The sequence below is a fragment of the Anabas testudineus genome, chromosome 14 (genome assembly GCF_900324465.2).
Source record: "Anabas testudineus chromosome 14, fAnaTes1.2, whole genome shotgun sequence".
NCBI lineage: Eukaryota > Metazoa > Chordata > Actinopteri > Anabantiformes > Anabantidae > Anabas > Anabas testudineus.
Window position 1 is genome coordinate 5,008,918 of NC_046623.1, and position 15,119 is coordinate 5,024,036.

The following is a 15,119-nucleotide window of genomic DNA, read 5'->3' on the forward strand; positions in this document are numbered from 1 at the left end:
AACACAGAGTTAGGCAATGTGATGAGATGCAAACCCACAATGAACACAGCCAGTTCTCGAGCAGCATGTACTCTCTCAACTGGTCTGCTCTCAAGTTTCTGCAGCTTGTCTGTGTTTACCTTTGTTTGTGTTCGCTTTAAAAGAAAGTTCTTCAGAAAATGTTGCTATTGTTAGTCATCTTTTTTGGAAGTCAAAATAGTTTTTATTTAGCTTAGAGAATACACAACATAAGATTTCAGTGTCCTTTTAATCTGGACCGTCAGTAGATTAATAAGCCAATGTAGAAGCAGCAGATGAATTTTGAGGACTGAAAATATCAACACCCTCACAATATCCAAAATAATTTTCATATGGATTCTTCCACCTTACAGTACTGGCAAAAAGTTTCTTTGAGCCTTATTGTAGAGATGGACACCTACGCCTGATAAAGTTATGCATTTTTCTGTGGTTTCTTCACAGGAACAGAAGATCTGCCAGCGCTACGATCAGCTCATGGAAGCGTGGGAGAAGAAGGTAGAACGAATGGAAAACAACCCTAGACGTAAAGCCAAGGAGAGCCGAACACGGGAGTACTATGAAAGGCAATTCCCTGAGATCCGCAAGCAGAGAGAGCAGCAGGAACGCTTCCAGAGGTAACAGTCTTCACTTTTGAAGGTTCAGCACAGTGATGTACTCTATTTTCAGTACAATATACAGTTGGCTGTGATCGGTTCATTGTTCTGAAGCACACTGATACAATTTACAAATTTGTTTTACAGTCCTTACCCTGTGTTTAATGTTTGTGTGTTTGTTTACACTGGAAATGAACTTTTCATACTGACTATGGCTGCAAATGACTATTATCTGTTTATGTGCAAATTATTTTCTCAGTTTTGTTTTTGTTTTTTGAAAATTGAATTGTGTGCGTTTCCCATTTGAATTTCACAGAGCAAAGTTTGCATGTTAAAAGACAAAACGAAATCAGTCCTTTTATTTTATTAATTTATAGGTACATCTCAAATGCAGACTGAAAGGGGGATGTTGTAAGCTGTATGGTGTTTTATTTGCTTTATAGGGTGCTGCACGACGACTTACACTTCAAGAAAGCAGTATCTCTGATGAATCTATGTCTTGGTTACTGAAACAATGTATATGTATCTCGGTATAGTTTCAGAGAAAAATGGTGAGATATCTCTTGTGGCTTTAAAGCCCAGCATTTGTTCTGTTTAATACAAATAATGTAACTGGAAACTGGCTTTAGAAGAGAAAATTTTATGATGGAATATATATCCTTTAGTGGCCCTAGTGGCCTTTATTTCAGCACTTGATTCTACCATCACTGCACAGGATTTAGTAAACTTTTTTTTTTTTGTGATATAAGGAAGTGATGCATCCACTGTATCAGCAACTGAGCAACTATAGTGAAATCATACGGACCCGCATTCTTTTAATAAAATAATGTTATCAAGAGCTGCACCTACCCAGAGGTTAAAGTAGTTTCCTCCATTTTTAGGATGTCTGTTCGACTATCACCTAAATCGAGGACACTAGGTGGTGTGCAGTGGCCTACTTTTGGCAGAGCACTGGCTGCCTGTGTGGCTCTGGAAAGGGTAGGAGACAGGGTCAGGGTCCAGCGTCTGGTTGTTCCTGGCGCTGATGCTTTGTTCTTTCATTGAAATTTCCCAAATAAGATTTTGCATGTCACCACTGTTTATGCAGGCTGCTAGACCGTTAAGGAGGAAGCAAGTAATAACTGGTCAGAGAAACCTTTTTTCATTTATAATGGGTACAATGATTCTGTTTATGTTGTTGCTCATGTTAACAATTTGACTTGGTTTTGATTGGAAAAGACTGTGAACATGGAAAGAGAGCCTGGAAAATGTATTTTCTTGAAAAGGAATGGAACATAGTTGATGTGACAGCAAACTAATTTAATATAACATTTAAATAAATTTGTAACATTTAACATTGGTAATACAATATGTCCCTGCTTTCCACAGGGTGGGACAAAGAGGAACGGGCCTTTCTGCAACAATTGCAAGAAGTGAGCATGAGATTTCTGAAATCATCGACGGCCTCTCTGAGCAAGAGGTGGGTTTTTTTTTAAATATACATTATTACAGTGTAAATGCTAAACTGCACACCTAGATGATAACTGCTCAAAAAAGATGTCAGTGTTTTCAAAAAGGTGAAATTTGCAGCTTGCAGGCAGCATTATTTATTAGCGCGAACAAAATGAAGGGCATTATTCATTTTTATATCGAAGTAGCATTACTAGTAATACAGGCACTGAAGTCGCTTCTTTTTTAGGTACTAGAATGGGGCTGACATGCTGCAATGAGAGCACTTGGCGTTGGGCTTGGGCTTGAGCTTATATTGTTGTGTGAGCTGGGGAACTTAAATGTGTCATAAGTCATTGTGTTGCAATATCATTGATATTGTGAAATAACACTTTATTATGTAAAAATTGTACAGTATGATATGACATCTCTACAGCATTCAGATCACTTCACTTTTTGCACTTAATTGTGTTCTGGTTTTAATTTAGAATGGATGAAACTTGATGAAACTGCTCTCCATAACTAAGTTTTGATATTAATAAATAATAATTAAAAATTTAAAGCTCAAATCTCTCCTTCACAAAAAATTAAAAGCTTCAATCTCTTATTCACAAAAGCAGAAAGCACAGCTTCAAGTCCTCTTGTGTGAGTTTTGATTAGCTCATGACTGGATGTGCCATTCATTAGGCTGCATTCATCCTTCAAGTCTGAGCAGTCTCCCAGTCCCTGCTGGTGAGAAGCCCCTTGATAGCATGATGCTGCCACCACTGTACTACACCATATGAATGATGTTGGCAAGTAATCAGCAAGACCTTGTGTTCACTAGACATGGCTCTTGGGGTTCTGAGCAGAGATTAGTTTTTGTCTTGTCAAACCAGAAGATCTTTTTCCTCATGCTGAGTCTTTTTAAATGTAATTTAAAATGTAAAAAGCTGTTTCATGCGTTTTAGGCCTGATTGACAGGGTGCTGCTAAAATTGTCCTTTCATTGGTTACTACCATATTGATTTCTAAACTTCTGTTACGTGCCATCCAAACAAAAAAGCTTCGAAAAGCGGAGCCAGTGACAACTGCTAATCATTTTCAATAGACCTGGCTTTACAGGCCTGTACCCTCCACTGAGTTTAAGTGCAAATGAATGCAGCACGAAGCACCATCATCCCTTTTCGGTGTCTTGTCTTCAGAAAGCGAAGCATAAAGTTGATTACCATCCAGTGTAAATGTTTAAAGACTAAACGAGTAAATGGAGTAAAAGCTGATTATCAGTCTCAGCTTCATAGTTGTTTTCAGAAAAACAGAAAAACAGAAAAACAAGAATGACTTGTAAAAACGTTGTTGTTGTTGGTGTTTGGTATGTCTACTTGCATTCATGTGTGTATGCACCTGACCACAGTTTGAAGTGAAGTAGCAAAACGTCTGTATACTTTGGGACAAAATGCCACAATTTAATGTCTGAATTTAAACAAAAAACAACTAAACATTTTTTCACCTAGTCATTATGGATTATTGAGTGTTGTATGAAAATTAAATTAGTTTCAGTTACATTGCACTTAAGTTTTAAAAAATCGATGAGAGCTGGATACTTTCTGGACCAGAGTACATATCAGTTGGCTTTAAGTACAGACTACAGTCAGTAACATTTAGTTTAAATGACTGCAAGAAGTACTGCAAAGAACTGCAGCCGTGTTATGTATTTGTTACGCGGTTACTGGTAAAATAGACTGATCATCACCTACATTTGTTTAAATAATCTGTACCTCCCGGTGTTTCAAAGCAGATTGATCAGAGGCCATACTAAATATGTTTGGTTGTTTTTTTAACAAGGAGATTGTTCACTTTTGGAGTAACTGTGGTCACTTTCCTGGTTTATGGTTTACAGAACAATGAGAAACAGATGAGACAGCTGTCAGTCATCCCTCCATGATGTACACTCCGAGCAGCGGCGAGTGAAGTTTTATCACATGAATGGCCTGATGATGACCCAATGAAGGTGTACAAGCCCGGCAGTTCATGAATGTTTGGACTGAACATGAGAAGGAGATCTTTAAGGAGAAGTGAGTAGATTTGACCCTGTTGGCAAACATTTTGTCTCAGACATAGATTACCCTCTAAGTCAACTGGTATGAGATTGGACTTTAATACCACTCATGAAAGTTATGAACTGATATATTTAACATGTGAATACAGCTAGCATATCTTTGTAGTGTTGTCCAGCACCCCAAGAACTTTGGCCTGATTGCCTCCTACCTAGAGAGAAAGGTAAACTACTGCTTGTATTTTGTCACTTTTACAAGAATAAACCACAATATTTAATGTTGGTTTATGTTGTCTTTGTGATACATGATGATCCCTGTTCCAAAGCCAGAAACACAAAATTCTGTTGGACCTCAGATTTTAAAACCAATGAGTCCAGAAGGTTAAAATAAAGTATTTAGTAGTATAGTTTAGTATCTCTTTTAGAACTGCTCATTCTGTTGTGTACAAGGTTTAATGTATGTTGTAATTTCTTGTTTCAGTGTGTTGCTGACTGTGTCCTATACTACTACTTACGAAGAAAAACCACAACTATAAGACGTTAGGAGGCGCAACTATGGAAGAAGACGAGGAAGGAACCAGGTAGATCTTTAAACTTTATTTGTGCCTAGTGTGGTTGACAAGATGATGTCTTTCTGACAATCCACTGCTCTTGAATATTATATGAAATTAGGTTATTTGAAAGAATAAAAATCATTAAAGCATTAAAGGACAATAGGCATAAGTTTAAATATATATATTTAAATATAGAAAAGCAATACAGTAGCATCTACGTTGCTATTCATTTTCATAGGTCAGAATGCACCAGCCCCCAAAGCACCTGGTGGTTTTAATGTTGTGGTGTGAAAAAAGTGAAATAATTCAATATATTTATTGACCAGTGTAGAAAGAGTTAAATTGACTTGAGATATGTCTGTCTGCTTAATCTTATTGCTATGTCTGCTGCATGTATCTGCACAAAGATGTATTTGTCACAGTATCAAGATAGACAAGCTGGAGTTGCCTCTTCATTCAAAGCCTCAGAGTGCAATCACTGTCAAACTTGGAATGTGAGCTAACATGCCAAAGTACAAAGTGGTCGTTTTGAAGATATGTTGTTGTAGACAGATTGTTGTTTAAGCCTTTTTATAGTTGTTGTCTCAGTACAAAAATCCAATTCGAGAACATGCACCACCTCCCAATCCTGTGTTGGGGGACATTACTTTTTTTCTTACTTTTTTTTTTTCACTCATTCTGGTGGATGTTTTCTCCTTACTGGGTTTTTCCACACTTTAATGATGCCATAGTTCTTGTACAGAACATTCTGTCTCTCTGTTGAGTACATCTACTTACTATGTAACACAATAGTCTGTTTCTAGACCATTTCTTTATATTAAATCATAATAACTTGTTACATCTTATATACAAAGATGGTTGTTCAGATTTTAGCAAGTGACAAGTGTACAATTTCTGCATGGATGACCTGTAGTTAGTCTTTTAGCTTTTGCACTTGTGTGGGTCAAATGAAAGTTGTTTTTTGCTGAATTAAAAAGACTGTGTGCGTTTGATACCATCAGTACCTCAGTAGAATCATGTGAACATGAGGTCCAGCATACATTTGATATTTAATATCACCCTCTTGAACAATGTTGACTTTTATGTTAAAGTGGGGGAAAGATGGTCTCTATCATGATTTTAAGATGGAGGTCAGTTGTTTTTCCAAACCATCTTGTGGTTGTTGAGAATGTCGTAAAATGTTTCTTCCTTTGCCATTAGCAAATTTCCCTAGTGAGGGACGGATAAAGGTTTATCTTATTTGCAATAATGCACATCGCGATGTAGTGGATTTCCAAGCTAGTGGTATGACTTAACAACTGCAGTTTGAGTGAGTCATTAGAGAGGGATGAAAGAGGACAGAGTGAATACAAGCAGGCAGGAGAAGTGGAATGTCGGGTGAGTGAAAAAATGCTCAGCCAGACAGAGTCAGCACTGGCAGCTTGTCTGCTTGAATGTTTGCTGTTTTTTTTTTTTTTGTTTTTTTTTTTCTTCATTATTTTTTTCTCCATTTTCCAATTCCTCTTTCTTCTGTTACTCAGAGAGAGAGAAAGGAAGAGAGAGCATGACAGAGAGAAAAAGTCACCCCTCTCTGAAAGGGCTGAGTTGGTACAGCCCAGCCATCTGACAGGCCCAAAAAACTCACTGTGCTGCTGTGAGTGCCAATCAAAGAGAAGTGCACGGCAGGGATTACCTTGAGTGACCCTGCATAGATTAGTACGTGCATGTGAGATGGACAATTCTTTGGGCGGCTTAAGCGGCCTGATGACACGTTTTCCTGGAATATGTGCAGCGGTGCTGTGGCCCGGCAGCCCTTCTAAGGAGCTCTGCTATGGTGCTGTCCTGCCCCTCTACTGCTATCGTTACCACCGCTATGGAAGTACTGGAGGGTAAACTCACATGTGCAACACCAGCAAGCTGTGGCTCACAGCAGAGCAAAAGGGTTTTTTATGACCAGCAAATGAAATTGCAGGTATGTCACTAGATTTGAAGCCAATACTTTTGCTTTTATATAGTTCCACACTTTTTTTTTATTTTTGTTTTTTCTGTGTTGTATTTTCTGTTGCTTTTTGCTGGAGAAGTTTATTTGTGAGGCTGCTAAGCTGTCAAACTAGGCTATTTTAGGGTAGTTTTACTAGGACATTTGCAGACATGTTTTAGTTTGACAGTCAATCCAAGACAGTGTAGCCATGCATTTACATATGTAGTTACACTATGGAGTATAAACCTTTTTAGTGTAAGAAAATCTGGAAATTGGTTTTAATATTGTATTTTATAAAGCCAAGTATATTAGGAGCTAGGCGCATTGACAGCTTTATAACATTTGAAAAAAGGTCTTCAAAAATTTAAGCATTTGTCCCCCATGTCAACTGATCCTTACTGATCTTTGTAAATTCGAGTCCACTTTTATACACAGAAAGACATTAAACACTAGTACTCACAGAACACACGCTCCAGTAGGTCTTTGTGGGCAACACCCACTGTCTCTGCAACAATTTTATTTGTTATCATTAGAAGTAGAGCTTGGACTTAACTCCTGGTTGTGTCTGAGGGCATTCTTGCTCATGCTGGTCTGCTCTGACAAAAAACTGCATCCCACTACTGTATATCTGTCAGCTACTAGCTCCACCCATAAACAGCAAAGTCTTAACAATTTATCTGTATCGTATATTGTAATGTTTGCATGGGACTGCAGATTTAATGAAGACCAAAAGCAATTCAATTCAACCATTCAGTGTGATATTTCATAACTTTCTATTTCATGACCTTAATAATTAGTAGCTGTCTTTATATAATATTTATATACATTAGAACTAAAGAATGTGTACTCCATTAGTGATTATGCTACAATGTATTTGTATAGCTATCAGTCTATATTGACAATTTATTTATTTTTTAGACAGATTGGCACTATAACAGATCAACTATCCAGATCAGCATGCATATTGTTGTTTTGGAGCCAATTTTGTGATCATTGATGAAGAGAATGTGCTTACCTGAACAACCGTGTCTAGAAGAGAAATGACAAATATCAGCCTAACCTATTATTAGGAATTGTAAAAAGAAGTGAGTTTCTATTATCAGTGCAAGCATTTTACATATGATAGTCAGGAAAAATATGACCTAAAATTTCCTAAGTGGCTGAAATTTTGTTGTAGGAAAGGGAAGATTGACCTGTGGATCTGTTATTTCCTGAATCAAATTAGCCTTGTGAATCAGCAAAATAGTACAGAAATAAAAACTGAAAATATTAAAGCCAGGTCAGGAAAGAGCTTCATTTAAAATGTTGAAGAACCACAGAACCACATTGACTTTTGGAGAACATCTGTGTAGATGCTCGTGACACAGTGTGGGATAAGAGGCAGGAATGCCACAGTTTTCTGACCACCTCCAAAGCAAGCCCAATCTCTCGGATGCACACAGAACAACACCCAAATGAAGAATATGTAAGGGTGGAAGGTCTCTGAATTATTTAGTGCCAAAAACATGTTTTGCAGACTGTTACAGGTGGGAAATAAATCAACAGTTGTAAGCATTAACCTACAATCTGAGCTTAGACTGTAGGCCTTCCTTTCAGATTTGAATCTTGCAGCCAGCAGAATCTTACTGTACTACTTACCACTATTAGTATTATTGTATTATTGGGCTATTTTAACGTATAGTATACTAAGTAAGAGTTTAAAAGAGATGGCACCGTCACAAATATCATTTCTGCTGAGAGCACGGGTCCGTGTCATAATGTAACTGTCCTACAAATCGAAAACTACAAATCAGATTTTCCAGTTTTGCCTTTAACTGTGTTAAAGGATGTATAGTCTTTAAACAATGTGTATGGGATACACCTGATTTGAGTTTTCTCTCAGATGTAGATTTGATTTTGCCAGTCATCTAACTCCACTCCCAGAAGGCGGAATCCTCTGATTATTGGCTGTGTCTGGCTAGATCTGGCGGATATGGCCATAGTTTCTGTCAGGAGACATAATCTTAAATGGCTATTATCTAAGAGTAGCTATGGTCTAGTCTAAAATGGCTGAGATACTGCATGTTTCTAGAAAGTTGACAAGAACTTCAATATGTATTCTGTCTTTGTTCTCTTTTGCCTTTACCATTGAGTGAAGTACATTCCTTGGCCCCATCTGGTACCAGCATGGGATGTTTGGCTTGGCATAGCCAGACTTGTTCCAGCACAGCGCTTTCATGGAACAGGCAGGAGGAAGCATTCTGTGGTGTACCACATTAGCAGTGATGATAAAAAATGTTGCTCTGTCCTCAGTCACTCTGTCGGACCTTTTTTTTCTTCCATATTTTGGAACTCAGCTTCTATTCGTTTTTATTTTAAAATGCTAAGGTTATCTTCTCTTTTAATTTAGACTTTGTTTGCTATGTTTTCTCTGTCTGTTGCAATGTGTTAGATAGCTCATTATAAGTGTCATGGTGAATCCCCTTTTCTCTGTGAGTGATTTATTGAGACTAATAAGGGTTGAGGACGAGCCACAGTCCAGATTCCATCATTCAAGATCATCAAATACGGCATAACCTCAATCACATTTGCAGAGGTCAGAGAACAAATTACATAAATACAATATGATATATACAGAACAAAAGAGTACCATACATTCATCCCACCATTCCTAAATTAAATCCCAAGTTTGCTTTAGTGGCCTTTCCAACAATGACAACATCTGTTCTCACATCCTCATCATAAAAGCTTGTCAACAACATCAGGAAGTCCAACAGAGGAGGGATCCCCCTTCCACGCATAGACAGGAAATAGGGAGTAACGTGTATGTACAGAGCAAAACAACTGAGTAGATCAACGTTTTGCACAGTAAGAATTACAAAGATGAATGTAAGATGCTATATGTGCATATGTGAAGGCTATGATCAGGGAGGATGCTAACGTCCCCTCCCATCAAACAGGACCTTAGCCACCTGAGCTCCTCCCTCTGTTGGATGCACCATTTAAAATAATCACATGTATTTCTGAGATAATAAGGTTCTAAAATCTCTCAGAGGAATGGGTGTCTGGACCTTTAAAAAAAGAACCTGCGCCTTCCTTTACTGGTCTGATCCAATTGCATCAATACCTTTGACTAAACATTTTTGGTAACTGTTATGTATAAGCCCTGCACATTGACTTAGAGGGATCTTAGCCCTACTCAACTCAGGGACGTTGGTTGTCTTCTTTGCATAAACTTCCTGTTTTTAGGTCCTTCCACAGCATTTTTGTTTAGAGTTAATGTAATTAATTTCATTCCACAGCTTCACATTTCTTCTGCTTTAACATTTTTTGGTTGAACAATTTGTATGTTTAAGGTCTTTGTCTTGCTACTTGATTCACTTTCTGTGGCACATCAGTTCATCAATAGATACCATGGCATTTTTTTGTAGAATTTGTATATTGTAATATTTATTTTGTAATATTTTGTAATTTATAGTGTACAACTATAAACTAGAATTCATACATCAGAATTTATTGAAGAAGACAAGCTGTTTTGGTCCACCGACAGTGAAGAAAGTCACAGACACCAGTGACACTACATATGGAATAAGATTCTTATGCAGTGTTCATCACCAAATACTGTATAATGCTACCGCTTTAAGCCAAAATGTTCTACTTCAGTCTTATGAGTCCGTAGAACATTTTCCAACATCAATCTGTCCACATGCAGTGAGCAGCAGTGTTCTTTTTGGAGAATTTTCATCTCTGCAACTCTGCCATGCACACCATTGTTGTATAATGCTCTCCCCATGGTAAACTCCTAAACACTGATATTAGCCATTGCAAGTTTGCATTGAGGGTTCCTTGTGATTACACACATTGCTGTCTGAACGATCTTTGTTGGTTGACCACTCTTGGGGAGGGTGCTGCTTAGTGTTTATTATTATGTGATTGACCGGTGGAGTTTAACTAAAAATCAATGTCAAGATCAGAATTTGATAGTGTACACCCAGATTGTCATGAAATTCCTTCAATTTCTACTCCAGTTCACTTGTTGGTAAGTTAGTCAGTTAAGTTTCACATTACTTTACTACACACACATATTTAACATTAAATAATTTTCATTTAATTTTAATTACATTCCTTTTATTCAGTTTTAGGTCATCTGTGAAAATCTCACCTTTTCTAGCACTGATGTCATTTCTGTTAGTTTACTTTGCAATGCACACATATTTCTGTTGTGTAGCTCAAGGTCATTTTGACCAAAAACACAAGTGTTACTGCCATGAGATGTTAAGAATGACAAGCCACTGTGCTGTGTTTTGGCATTTAATAGGCTTTAAATACATAAGTCTGTACCTCTGACTGGATTTCCCAGATTGTATTTCAGTGTCTCACAGGTACATGGAAAAAAGACTCCCCACTAATACAGCCTTTTGAATTGTTTTAACGTAGGGTTAGCATGAAGTCTGATGTTTAGTTGAGTCACTGCAGTTAGTTTCCTACAAACAAATTATTCTGTAATCCACTCTGACAGTCTCTATGAAAGGAAGGAAAACACTTTAGTGTGGAAATCTGCTGGGACATGCACATTTAAGGGGATATTGTCTCCATATTTTTTCTGTACTGATAAAATAGCATCCCAAGTTATCACTCTTAACTTTGACTATGAATTCATAAAGTGGCAAGACTTTATGAATTAAAATGGTCAATTCTGCTTCATGAGTAGTAGTAATAGTAGTAGTACATGAGTAGTATAAAAGGGTAAGTCTTCATAATTTTCTTTCCTCAGAAAAGCTTTGAGTCTAGTGCACATTCCAACATTCCAAGGATACAGTTTAATGAAATATCCATCATAATCAATGGTAATGAGGTAGAGATAAATATACCTAGTGTATCGCCAAAATAAGATATTTCAACTCCCAGTCACTTTAAAGATGTAAAAGAGCATTTTAGCAGACGCTCATACTGTAAAATGTGTAGAAAACGATAGAATAAAATAATTGTTTGTGTCGCAGAAGCACAGAAAGCAGTGTTCGTACATATTAAAGCTGTGAATGCAAGTTTGTAATGATAGTCTGTTTAACAGTGCTGGTACTGCTGTGTCATTAGAGCATTTCTATTTGATAGAATGGGAGTGGAACGGCTCAGCCAGGATCTGTGTAAATGTCAGGAGAGAAGTAGTAAAGGATAAGGATAACTTTACAGGCATAAAGATTTGATAAATATATGTGGTATCTTTTGTTTGTGTGTGCACAGTGGTGCTTGTGAATTGAATCATTGAAATAACAAAGGATTCTTGGTGGTATATTTTGTATTTCAAGGAGAAAAAGCTAAGTGTTTTCCCTTTATGCTTTGTCTCCAGCAAATAACGCGTCCCTCACAAGAAGACAAGTCGGACGACAAAAACGAAGAGGATAAATCTGATAAGTCAGAGAAAAAAGAGGACGAGGAAAAGAAGGACGAGGAAGAGAAAGATGAAAAGGAGGATTCTAGGTGAGTTATGAATAGTTGTTTGCTATGGGGTCACTCTAGTCCATTAAGCCCCTGCAGGTAAAGCTACCCTTATCTTGCTGTCTGTCTGTAGACCATAACCTGATTATTTCAGGAAAAGGGTTAAAGATTATACATTACACTGTATTTCAATGTTGTCAGTTAGTTATGTGATTTGTTTTCTTTTATTGCTGTTATTTAAAACCAATATGCTTTCATGCAAAAGCAAAATTGCAAACCTTTTCTCTTGTCAAAAGCCAGTGACCCTGTACAGTTACAGCTGTGTATATCAACTGTGTATCCAACCTATAAACAGGAGATTTGACTGTAGCTTGTTCTGTTAATAAAACATTCCTTCATGCAGCTAACCCATTGACATTGAACAGGAATGAAAAATTCTCCAAACTGACTTTAGATTCATATTTTACAGAGCTTTTTTGTGTTGTCTTAAATATATTAAATTAACTTAAGAATTAGTGCAAAGGTGGAATGATTTCAATTCCCCTCTCCTGCTTTATTTTGTAGAAAAGAATTGGAAAGTATATATCGGTATCTCTTTGTGCTTTGCTTTGCTTTGCTTGACTTGACATCTTGCTCTTGATAACAAGTCTGTTTGGAATTGGGTGTAGACAAAATCTAACGTGTGTGTGTGTGTGTGTGTGTGTGTGTGTGTGTGTGTGTGTGTGTGTGTGTGTGTGTGTGTGTGTGTGTGTGTGTGTGTGTGTGTGTGTGTGTGTGTGTGTGTGTGTGTGTGTGTAATTGATTGCAAAAAAGGCTTGTTATTGCTGAGTCAAAAGAGAATAGATATTTGCTGTACCAACTCTAAAGCTGTGTTTTCCCTGTCCAAAACCACAGGGACATTGGCAAGGACAAAGACAAGTGTGACGGTGGGGAGGACGAGGACGGAAAGGAGCAAAACACGCCGCGTGGCAGGAAGACTGCCAACAGCCAGGGCCGCCGTAAGGGAAGGATCACCACACGCTCCATGGCCAATGAGGCTGCTTCTGTGGCGGCTGAGGAAGCACCTCCCCCTGCCCCAGAGCCTGCCTTGCCAGATCCTCCGCAGCTCTCTAAACCTGATCCAGCACAGAAGGCCATGAAGGAGAACGCAAAAGCCCAGACTCCAGTAGCTAACATGGATGCTAATAAAGGTGACGCCTTGAAAATATAATTTTGCAACACATGAAAACTCTGTTGCGTTACGCAAAAAAACCCCATTCCATCGCAAAATATGTGAAGATAATAATGTGTAATAGATACTGCCTGTCCACAAAGAACTTCCCAAAGGGGATTAATAAAGTATCTATTATTATTATTAATTTAGCTTCTAAATTATCATGCTAAAGGTTTTATAATTTCTCTTGAAAAATTAAGTGTTGTCATTCACTGTCCAATTCAGTCTATTCACTTTTGTAATGAGCTGTAAGAAAGAAGTATCACTCACCAAACTTAAGATACATAAACAAATTTAGACACATGTTGCTCAACTTACTTTTTCCACCTTAAAATATGTACATAAAAAAGCTATTTTTAAATTTCTTAGCTTTAAAGTGAACTTTTAGTTTATTAGGTTTAGACACTGACAAGAATCAAATGCTGTCCTGCACTGCATTTTACTGAGGAAGCTCTGTGAAGTCTGGCCGTCACCATGGCAATCCACTGCTTTGGTTGAGCCGTTGTCATAGTACTCAGTCTCGCACTTGTACTCTTCCACTATTTGAATTCACTCTGGCCATGGCAGCTCATGGTTTTAGGTATTCACGTCCGTGTTTCTTAAGCTCGTTGTGGCATTAATTTGTCCTCCTGCTGCTGTCTATTGAGCTTTGCCTTCCTCAGCAGTCTTAGTTATGCAAGGTGTTAATTTATTTATTGATTGATTAACCTTCTACAGGGTGTCCTCTTCTGTCAACCCTCTGACCTTTCTGGCTTGTTCTGGGCATATCATGGTTTATGTAGGATTGTGTCAACTGTAATCTCTCCTAGTGGCTACATTGTGTTTGGTGTGTGTTTGTGTGTGTGTGTGTCTCTCTCTCTCTCTCTCTCTCTCTCTTTCTCTCTTTCTCTCTCTCTCTGTCTCTGTTTACTTGCTCTGTTGTAACCCCTGCAGCTATGGTGTTTCGTAGAAATAAGTGGGCCAGGTGTTAAAGGGTAGCTATCTGTCAGTCCTGGTTACAGTGGTGCCAGACAAGTTTAGGAAGCTGCTGATTCAGTGCGGCCCAATGGTGAGGATCTTGTTTGAAGCTATGGGGGATGGGGTGTGCATGTATGTATGTCATTAGGTGAGATGCTATGCTGTTGGCAGACATTTTATCTATTTTCATAACCTAGAGATTAATGACCACCCTAGAGGGGCCTAACATGGCATAGGGCAAATGTGTGAGCGTCGTCATGGGAGAAGGATTCCTGGTCTAGTATACATTTGTTTAACTACACAGACTGTGTGACCAGGGCACCTTTGGTAGGAGCTGTCGAAACAGTGAGAATTGATCTCTTCATCTTCGAGGTGGGTGGGGTGGGGGCAAGGCTCCTGTTAATGTCAAGGGTACATCTGCTGCTATATTAGTCCAAATGTTTACACAGTCTCAGTGGGTGCCATGAAGGAAAGTGGGCTAGAGGTCATGCAGCCCCCACCACACTAACTAACCATGTACTTCTGTGAATTTTGTGTGGGTGGTTTGGAAGTTTGTTGCAAAGCTGAGGAAAGGAGGAGTGTGTATGAGATACGCAGTGTGACAGCAGAATGGGTGGGGACGTTTTGGGCTGGCTCTTCTATCTGTTGGTTTGTCTCCATCCAAGGCCATTTCCCAAAGAGGGAGGCATGGCTCTTAACTCCTCCACTGTCTGGCACTAAATCAACTGATCAAGGCCCTCCCAGGATTAGAGAGGAGGAGGAGGGCCTGTTCTGGGCTTTGGGGAAGGGGAGAGAAAGACATGGGAGGAGAGAAGGGAGGAGAGTGAGGTAGAGCAAGAGAGTAAGTGAGGGAGCAGGTCTCGGCAGCCTGAATGTAAACAGATTATTAGATTAATGGCCATGAGAAGAAGACGGCTGAAGAGAGGACTGTCACTTTCTCTCTCTCT

At 38.5% G+C, this 15,119-nt stretch overlaps 1 pseudogene; it reads left to right on the forward strand.

The window, feature by feature from the left end:
• The first annotated feature begins 26 nt into the window (after positions 1-26).
• LOC113170913 overlaps positions 27-15,119 on the forward strand; it is a 35,312-nt pseudogene continuing 20,219 nt past the window's right edge.